The 8,991-nt window shown below is 44.5% G+C and overlaps 1 long non-coding RNA gene across 3 annotated transcripts; it reads right to left on the bottom strand.

Moving 5' to 3' along the window:
• Positions 1-5,078: 5,078 nt before the first annotated feature.
• Positions 5,079-8,677, bottom strand: LOC144162539 (uncharacterized). Of its 3 annotated transcripts, none has more exons than XR_013320709.1 (5): positions 8,365-8,677; positions 7,148-7,231; positions 6,076-6,139; positions 5,615-5,995; positions 5,079-5,515 (listed from the first exon to the last, which is right to left on the bottom strand). It is a non-coding gene; the product is annotated as an uncharacterized LOC144162539 (long non-coding RNA). The 3 variants fall into 3 exon arrangements; XR_013320710.1 differs by lacking the exon at positions 8,365-8,677 and adding an exon at positions 8,189-8,349 and having other exon boundaries at positions 5,082-5,515; positions 5,615-5,975; XR_013320708.1 differs by having other exon boundaries at positions 5,087-5,515; positions 5,615-5,975.
• Positions 8,678-8,991: the final 314 nt, after the last annotated feature.

Raw genomic sequence — 8,991 nt, forward strand, 5'->3', positions numbered from 1 at the left:
GCCGTCAAGTTCCGTCCTGACCACTTACAAATTTTGCTTCCTTTACGACATTTTAAGTACAAACTTTTTAGTGGGGCGGATCTTGAATAGAAATCTTTTTAGAGAATGAAAAAAAAATATTTCAATATAATCGCCTTTTCAAATGTCGAATTCTGAACCCAATTCATTTTGACGCCACATTGTCGTCTTTTTTCAAAAAAAATGCAGCGCCATTTACAAATGCAGACACATACGGACCAGTGACTTGCGCAAGCCCGAAGAACAATAAAACAAAATAAAAGAAAACAGCACAGCTTAGTACTGATTAGTACTGATTTAGTACTGATTTAGTACTGCGTTTCCATGTTGGCCAGCGTGGGGAACTCCATGTGGTAGGTGCGTTGAAAGTTGTGACTACAGCGTATTCAGCACCAGCATATCGTAGTATACGCGTAATATTCGGTCAGAACCGAGAGAGAGAAATAATTATTTATTGGAGAGTTTAGCTCCAACCCAAACAGGTGCTGGCTACTCCAGGCATTGGAGTATACAAAAGGTACAATACTTGCCCTAAGGAACCACAAGGGGTTAGATTAAGTACATTGATACAGCAGCGGGTGAAAGATGCGCACTCAGTAACTACTTGCTCTGTGTAGTACACAAGCACACCCATATATATATATATATATATATATATATATATATATATATATATATATATATATATATATATATATATATATATATATATATACGTCACAAGATGATGCAATGGGCCCGGTGAAAATACCGTAGAGCGAACAGACGAACGGGTAACAAACAAACTTTATTGACGTTTCGGCCTGGGACAGGCCTTCGTCAGAAACGAAGGCCTGACGAAGGCCTGTCCCATTCTGACGAAGGCCTGTCCCAGGCCGAAACGTCAATAAAGTTTGTTTGTTACCCGTTCGTCTGTTCGCTCTACGGTATATATATATATATATATATATATATATATATAGATGATTCCTTACAGCAATGGAATATAGTTAAAAAAAACCAAGAGAAATATACACATCTATATACAGACAACATCCACGACGCGACACAGATAGTTTCGCCAATATACATAACACCCTTGTGTGTTTCCACACCCATTTCAGAGCGTTTCAGAGGAAAGTGCACTTATTTAATAGTGTTCACATATCTTCGTCATTTGAAAAAATTCCCTTAAGGCAAGTAAGGCTTTCGTTTGGTTGCGTACATTGTCCCACGGACCCAACAGTTTCGGCAAGGATAGGGGTGTCCGAGATAGCAGGTTAAGCTTATCACTTAGTTTTTTCCGATCGGTCGCATATAGAGGGCACTCAAGCAGGACATGATGCACATCTTCAGTTTGGTGTCCACAAGCACAGCAGGTGTCATCAGCGAATCGAATACGGTAAAGAAATTTCTTGGTGTAGGCCACGTCAAGGCGAAGGCGATGTATTAAAGGGACACTGAAGGGAATTTGTCAAACTCCCGTTTTTGCTTGCACTGTGTAGACTGGCTCAAATTAGTACACTTTTCATCGTTTATCCGGTTGACAAATCGGTAATTGTTTTACAAAGCGCGAAAGAAGAAAAACTACCATGCGCGGTTTGCGGCGGCCGCACAAACTAAGCTGTGACGTTGGGAGGAGGGGGCGCCGTGATTGGACGATGCCCAAGGTAAGCAATCAAACAAGTTTCGGTTTCGGTTTCGGTCTGTAAAACATGTTTGACATTCGATGGCGCCGTTGGATGGGCATTCTCAATATCCCAGTTATCGTAGTACCGCGCTTCTGCCATGTAGTCGGCTGTAAAATGCATAAGATAAGCCTCCCAGGACGGCTTGGAATCGTAGCATTCACTATCTGAGGCCTACGCAGTGCATGAACGCCCTCCGCGTCCCCGCACACGCTCAAATGCATGCGCTTTTCCCCCATATTTGGAGCTTGCCTCGCTCATGCCTGTATCGTAAAAAGCGTGTTCGCACCAGGCCAAGGGTCTGTTGATTCTGGCTTGTGCCCACTGCCCGCAAGCAGTCGGTGCTATGGCAACAGCACGCCAACGAGAACTCGCTAGCGCGCCAGTGCCAGCCTGCGCGAGTTCTGCGGACTAGTTCGTGGAGCAATGAACGTTGCGGACCAAAAAAAGGTGAACTCAGTATAGAAAACATCGGCGAAAAACAAAAAGTTAACTCATAACTAAAAAAAAAAAAGCGCGTACCCGCGGCGATTCAACTTGTGACTGGCAAACCACTTGAGATGACTTACCTAGCACCCCCCCAAGTAGCACCAAAACATTAGAAGAACGTATTTTTTTTGTTTGGTGCTAACGTTAGAACAATGTTCTTAAAGGGAAGCTGAAGCGCTTTCCAAAAAAAATGAGTTAGATTAACAGTGATATAGTTTCTTGCGCGCTGATTCCGAAAATCACATTGAAATTTATCGTACAGTCCAAGTGGCATTTATCTTGCAAAAAACGCAGCCCCGTTTGAAATACGCGCGCTTTTCGTCTTTTGACGCCCCTGATTGGTTGCGCCCGTCATGACGTCAAAGGAGGACACCCTTCGGCCGCGCGGGTTGTCGGAAGCATTGCGAACCATCGCACGGTTGCCTTTGCGGCAATTTAGCTTGCAGTTTAATTTTCGTACATGACTGGAAGTTTGTTTTATATATTTCCCGTGCTGTTGGTTCAGTTATCTTGGAGCTTAAATTTGCTTTACACGACAGGGAACCCCAAACCAGTGACTGTGACTTCGACTAGTGGGTTGCATCAAAATATTTTTGAATTAGGCAACCAGCATAGGGGGATTTTATACCTTATGTTAATATTAGGTACTGCCTTACCTGTTTCTTATTATACACAAAACCATTTATGCCGAACATTAATGGGCGTTTTATAAACAATCTACCAGCGAAAAGCACGTACGTGCACTGCGCGAAAAAATAGCGTTCATGCGCTGTAAACGTATATGCGAGAGACATCTTGCCGGTACACGCATAAACCAACAAGCAGACTCTGCTTCCGCATTTCCTTTGTTCGTTGTCGCCCACCCCAGCCCCGTTACTCATCCCCGTACGCAGACTCACACGCGCGCGCCATTTCGGCAGCGGCGCTACGGCGCCTCCGCGATTGCTAGCTGCACTTCCATGAGTGGCGTCTTACGGCTTCACATGCATTTATTCTGAAAACACTGCAGCATACTAGTGCCTGCTCAGCATTATTGGCTGTAGTAGGGCTTGATTTTCGTTTGTGCGTTGCGCATTCTGCTACAATATTAAGGCCACCTCGTTATAATTAACAGACCAGTCGGACAAGGCAGTTACGTTGTAGTTAGGTTACTTTAGGTAACAATCACCAAACGTTTGTGATAATGAATCATTGGCCTGTTTCAGTATTTCTAGATTTAAGCATTTAACGCGCTAGTCGGACAGAGGCCGTATATTTACCCTTATCTCCTAATTTTTTTAGTATCATCATTATATATATCACCGACTATCTCTGGAGCACACTTGAGGTTCAGTGACAACAAGTGCTTGCCAGGTTATAATATGCAGCCACACAGAATCTTGGGCAAAAAATTAGGCCCCCGCAGTCAACACAAATTATGGCACGGTGGTGGTTCGGAGTGGTGTTTTTTTTAAATTCCAGACAAACATCACCTTATCGTGATATGTATACTTGCAAAATAAGTAATCTGGTTGTCTTGGTTTTTTACTTTGTAGGAATACTGTTTACCTCTTAGCCGGGTGATAGCTTCTATCAGGATTGGCCCTTGTTTTAGTTTAGCCAAAAAATTGTTTTTTGTTTAACACTGTCCTGAGCCCATAGGGAAAGAAAACCGACGCGTTTAACGAAACAAGTATTTCCTGAACAAATGTGACTTGGTTTCTGGAATGGAACGAAACATCCCCGGCCAAAGTACAGCAGTATTCCCCATCCTTCCTAAATCTAGAATCTAATGTGAACATTCACGTCCGTCGCATAAAAAAAAAAAAAAACGCATTGGAGCGGTTTAGAAAGTATTTAACGTAGTGTAGTATATTATCTGTCATCAAGCACAGCCACCTCGGCTGTCGCTTCCGTATGTTATCAAGCATCCCGGCGTGGCATTATTCTGCTTAGGAATACGGCATGATAACGTATGCCTCCTTTGGCGTTCGTGCATACTTTTTGAACACGAAAATGGTACAAATGAGTGCTATCAACCGCAACAACAAGTATCATTCACAAGAAAACACGGCGAAAAGAGCATGGCCGAGGCGGCCGATCCGGCCGGAAGTCCAGGTATGACGTTTTTCAGCCGGTTTTCGCCCGCGCTCTTCGGTCTTCCGGCATCGCGCGGCGAGATGGGGGCGGGGCATCAGGCCACTTTTGTTTGCTCATTGCGCCGCTTCTATTGCATGTATTGCGAAAATATTTCGTACACGGGAACTATTCAATGTGTACTTTCTGCTAGGCAACTTTTCTTTTAATTCTAAAACCGTTTCACCTTCCCTTTAATGTCATTTTTTTGAAATGTTTAACTAATGTTATCAAAAACGTTACAGTAATGTTTTGTCAAACATTATTTAAACGTCCACAAAACATTTTTACAACATATTATTAATGTTAGTGTTACATTTCCCAAACGTTGCAGCGAACAAGCTAATAACGTTCAAAAAACGTTTAAAAACAATGTAAAACGTTACATCACATTTCGCCAAACGTTATGCGAACAGTAAGAAAGCATTTCTACAACATATAAATACTTTTGGAGTTACGTTTACCTAACGTTGCAGAAGCACCCTACAAAAACATTTTAAGAACAACTAAAAAACGTTACAGTAACGTTTCGTCAAACATTATTGGAACTGGGAGGAAGCATTTCGACAACATAGTAATTATGTTGGATTTACATTTACTTAACGTTGCAGAAAACACGCTTGAAACAATCTTTTAACGTTGCAAAAGCTTTTCAGAATGTGGACCAGGAACGTTACAGTGACGTTTTGCCAAACGTGTGGAATGTGTATCGTGGAGCATTGTTTCTGTTATCCACGTTTGCCGGTTACGATATATTTTAAAGCATTTTCAAAATAACAAGGAAAAGTGAAATTTAAAATAAAATTTTATTTTATTTTTGCATGGTTACAGCATTTTTTTTATTTACATTCCATTGCTGCTGCTGTGCAGGAGAGGAGGCTCCATCCAGGGGCTGGCTGCGTCTGTGTGGAAAAAGCAAACAATTCCTACTTCAGTACGCTGCGGCAGTAGGCGGTTTTTGCGCGAAAAAGTAGTCGCCGCCTAAGGATTTGTTTAGTTAACGAGCGCACACACGCACACACACGCACATGCACACACGCACGCACTAAAAGGAGAGTAACTGAACAAGCAGCTACGCAGCAACTCGTGCTAACCATATGACCAGAAGAAAGCAAGCGCACAAAATTTTGGGTCACCTGACTCCCAACTTGAATCTCCCGAGTCAGTAACCTATACAGGTTAGTGACTATTCGTCAAAGTCGCTCGCTAGCGGAGTGTTGTGTCTTCTGCATGGTTCATGTATTTTTATTAGGCAGAGATTAAGATGAAAATCATTTAAATATAAATGCACTATTAAATTTTGAGAATATTAGTTTATTGCTTACCTTGTGGGTTCCTGTAAGCCCAATATTCGCAAAGTGGATCCAGTCACCAATGATGTGGCCCGCTATCGACTGTGAGCTGTGTCACACCAGCAGCAGCTGGAAAGCATAGGGCGCGACTAGTTATGGGCTGCATAGCAGTTCATAAATTGAACTACTAAAACAAATCAAAATACGCTCTCAGAAATTTTCTACACTCACCAAATACTATTCGGGAACGGATACTAACCTCTCGGACCTTTTTCTTCTTTTCTTCCTGTCCAACTGTATATAGATGACCGCTACCTCAATCGAAACAACCCATCTGAAAATTCGCTTGGTTGTAGAAGCGACGTTTGCTCCTCCAGTCCGGCAGATCTTTCACCTAAAAAAGAACACAAAGTGCTACAGAGGTATTACAGATGGTTCACAAAAAAGGAACACCCATTAAACACGAATGTGTATAATGGTCCAAGTTTACTTACGTAATAAAGGGAACCAAAGTGGGAACTCATAAACGAACAACTTCGATCCTAGTCTTTCTCAGCACTGAAAAGAGTTGTGTGACATGTTTAATACATGCTTGGAACAGGCTAGGGGAAGAAAGGAGGAAGAATTTGAGAATCTTACAACAACCCGGGCATTCTTCTTTTTTTTTTTTATTTGCACGAATGCAGGAAGGTTCTGTTTTTCAGTCAAAGCCATGCGTATCATTGCAGCCACTAAATTTGTTAGCGTTCACTTTAACCATGGTTTTTGTTTTTTCACGCTCGGCGTTGTTACCTCGTCATATGAAACGCACCCTGTTATTCATCACTGCTGAGCATTTACAGGATTTTTCGACGGCTGTGCATGATCAATGCGGCCCCAATGAAAGCGTGTTGGTTGTGCCCCGGATACTATGTGCAAGTGCAGTGCAGTGTTTGTGCGCGTGAACCAGCAACTCTAGCCCACATCATGTGGGGCTGTGAAGTGCAGCAAGACGGTGCCGAGCCGGACTCACTACCGCCAGACATTGTGGACTACATCAGCTCGCCCGACTCTGCGGCGCAGCTGCTCGCCATCCAGCGGCTCGAGGACGCCCTGGCCCGGCAAGAGCGAACGGGGGACCCTCCCGCGGGAGCGGACTCACCTAGTAGCCGACGTCGCGACGCAGGCCCACCCTCGAGGTCTACACAGCCACGCGCTAGATAGGGTGCGGAGAAGCCCTGCGTGGCCTGATCCGCACCCGCACGCCGGATATTCACAATAAAGTCTTGTTCTCTCTCTCTCTCCAAACTTCTGATAAAGTACGCGCAGTAGGCAAAATTCTGCATCCAGAGTGACCTCTTTTGGGCGGAACGGTTCCCTTTAGAGGGAGTGGGTGATCGCTAGCATGACCAAGTACCTCCCACACCTCTTAACCCCAATTCCCCTTTTCGGATCTTTATCGGCTTAGTTGAAAGTGGCACCTGCCCTGGTCATTCCAGCTCCTGTTGTGCTGTGCGTTATCGATTGAATTCGCTTTTCCATTTTGATTCGCTAAACCCGCTAGCCATTTACACAATATTTACTTACCAGTTTCTATGGTCTCGGGATTGGCACTCATCGTCGATGAACTCCGCGGCTTTCCCGGTTTGAGGGTATCTTGAAAACCATAGCCTGCAATGAAAGTGACTTCGACTCTTTACCAGCTGCTATTTACCAGCCTTTTGGGGTGCATTTCTCACAGCTCAAGAACGCGCTATGCTGCTTTAATGCATTTCAAAAATGTAAGTCGCAAACGAACGCATGTACTCGAACAGCGCACTTTTTCCCACCCTCTGTGACACCTTCAGCCCTCAAAGTGCCCCTTTCTAACGAAGTTGGCTATATAGTCACGCAGGTTGTCTGGTTGCTTACTCGCCAGCGAAGAAAGCTACGACAAAAGGCTCAGGTTTGCAGCTTTTAACAATATATCCCAGAAGTCTGACGAACTTTTTGCGATAGGTACACCGTCATACCGTCTAAGTTAACCAGCGGCAAAATAGGCTACCAAGGGGTGCATTCTGACCTGTTCGTTTGCATTTGTATCGACTACATTCCGAAGTAGCTGCACTGGCTGCACCCCCCCCCCCCCCCCCCCATTTTTTTTTTCACGTTAAGGAACCCCGGCGTTCCCAACATAATTATCGCATCGCCAGGCAATTAGCGGCAAATGTAATGCTTTTTTTTTTCAAAATTTCGCACAGCGAACTAACGTGACACGCACATTATTTTGTTTCGCGTGCCCAAGCCGCGATACCTCACTTGCCCGGCTGAAGTGAAGATCATTCGAGTGTGGGCGAGGTTAGTTATCCGAATTCACTTTGCTTTGCACAAAGCGCGCAAAAATCGTTTCCATGCAACGAACAAAAATCGTTTCCATGCAACGTACCCGTAACATCGATTCTTCCATCAATACTGCCTACTATATAGTTCAAAGGCCCGTTCACACTTGCGACGATGAGACGCGATTTTGGAAACTTTTGCAGCCCGGCGATCCGTTTTGTCGTTCGGTCTCGGCCAATTTGTCGCCGCGACAGAAATCGCGTTGTTCGTCGCAAGTGTGCACGGGCCTATAAGCAAGAAAATACTCACGAGTTGCTCCTGCACACCTTCCTTGTATGTCGCTTACATTGCCCAAACGCCGCCTCTGGCGCTTCGTTTTGAATATCCAGCGATAAACGGGTCTCGGTTGGACAGACCACGGAGAAAGATATAACACCATCGAACAGGCTACGACTGAACAAGCATGCGCTTACGCATATACTTACGTCTACAACTGCAGTGTTCCAGGTAAACGATCCGGTGTAACGACTGGAGCTGGGTGCGCACGGGGTCGGCAGTGGCGAGAAAAGACCCCTTGAGCCCTTGCCCTTTTTTCTTTCCCTCTCATATGGGGTGAGAAGGCAGTGGATCTCCAAGCAACTTTCCGCAGCCGCTGTCTGCGGCTGAAACCTGTCTGAATGAACAAAAAGCCGTGGGGGGATGCTACACAAAGGAACGTCGCACAATGCGACGGGAAACTTCTCCACCCGCCCTTGGGGACAGCGCCGCGAAGTTCGCCTTTTACATCGCAAAGTGAAGACAGCCAGATCTCAACGAACAGAATGAAGAGGACTCGCGAACAAGATTGACTTTGAACGAGACTGATCGTGATGCCCGGATCAAGGAACGCTTCATAACCAAACATGAAATACGAGTGGTGTAGGGAGAAAATTTGTAAAAAAACACCAGTGGCATTTTTTTTTTTTTGTAAACTAGAACTTAAACGTTTTGATTCACTAGTCAGAAATATCATGCTTCGATGAAAAAAGAATTGTGGGCAACTTAACCAGTCCGGCTGGTGCGTGCGGAATAACTGTGTGGTCACATAACTACAAAAAAGGGTTTTTTTTTTT

Source organism: Haemaphysalis longicornis, unplaced genomic scaffold (genome assembly GCF_048455015.1).
Source record: "Haemaphysalis longicornis isolate Haplotype H1 unplaced genomic scaffold, Haemaphysalis longicornis Haplotype H1 scaffold_12, whole genome shotgun sequence".
Taxonomy (NCBI): Eukaryota; Metazoa; Arthropoda; class Arachnida; order Ixodida; family Ixodidae; genus Haemaphysalis; species Haemaphysalis longicornis.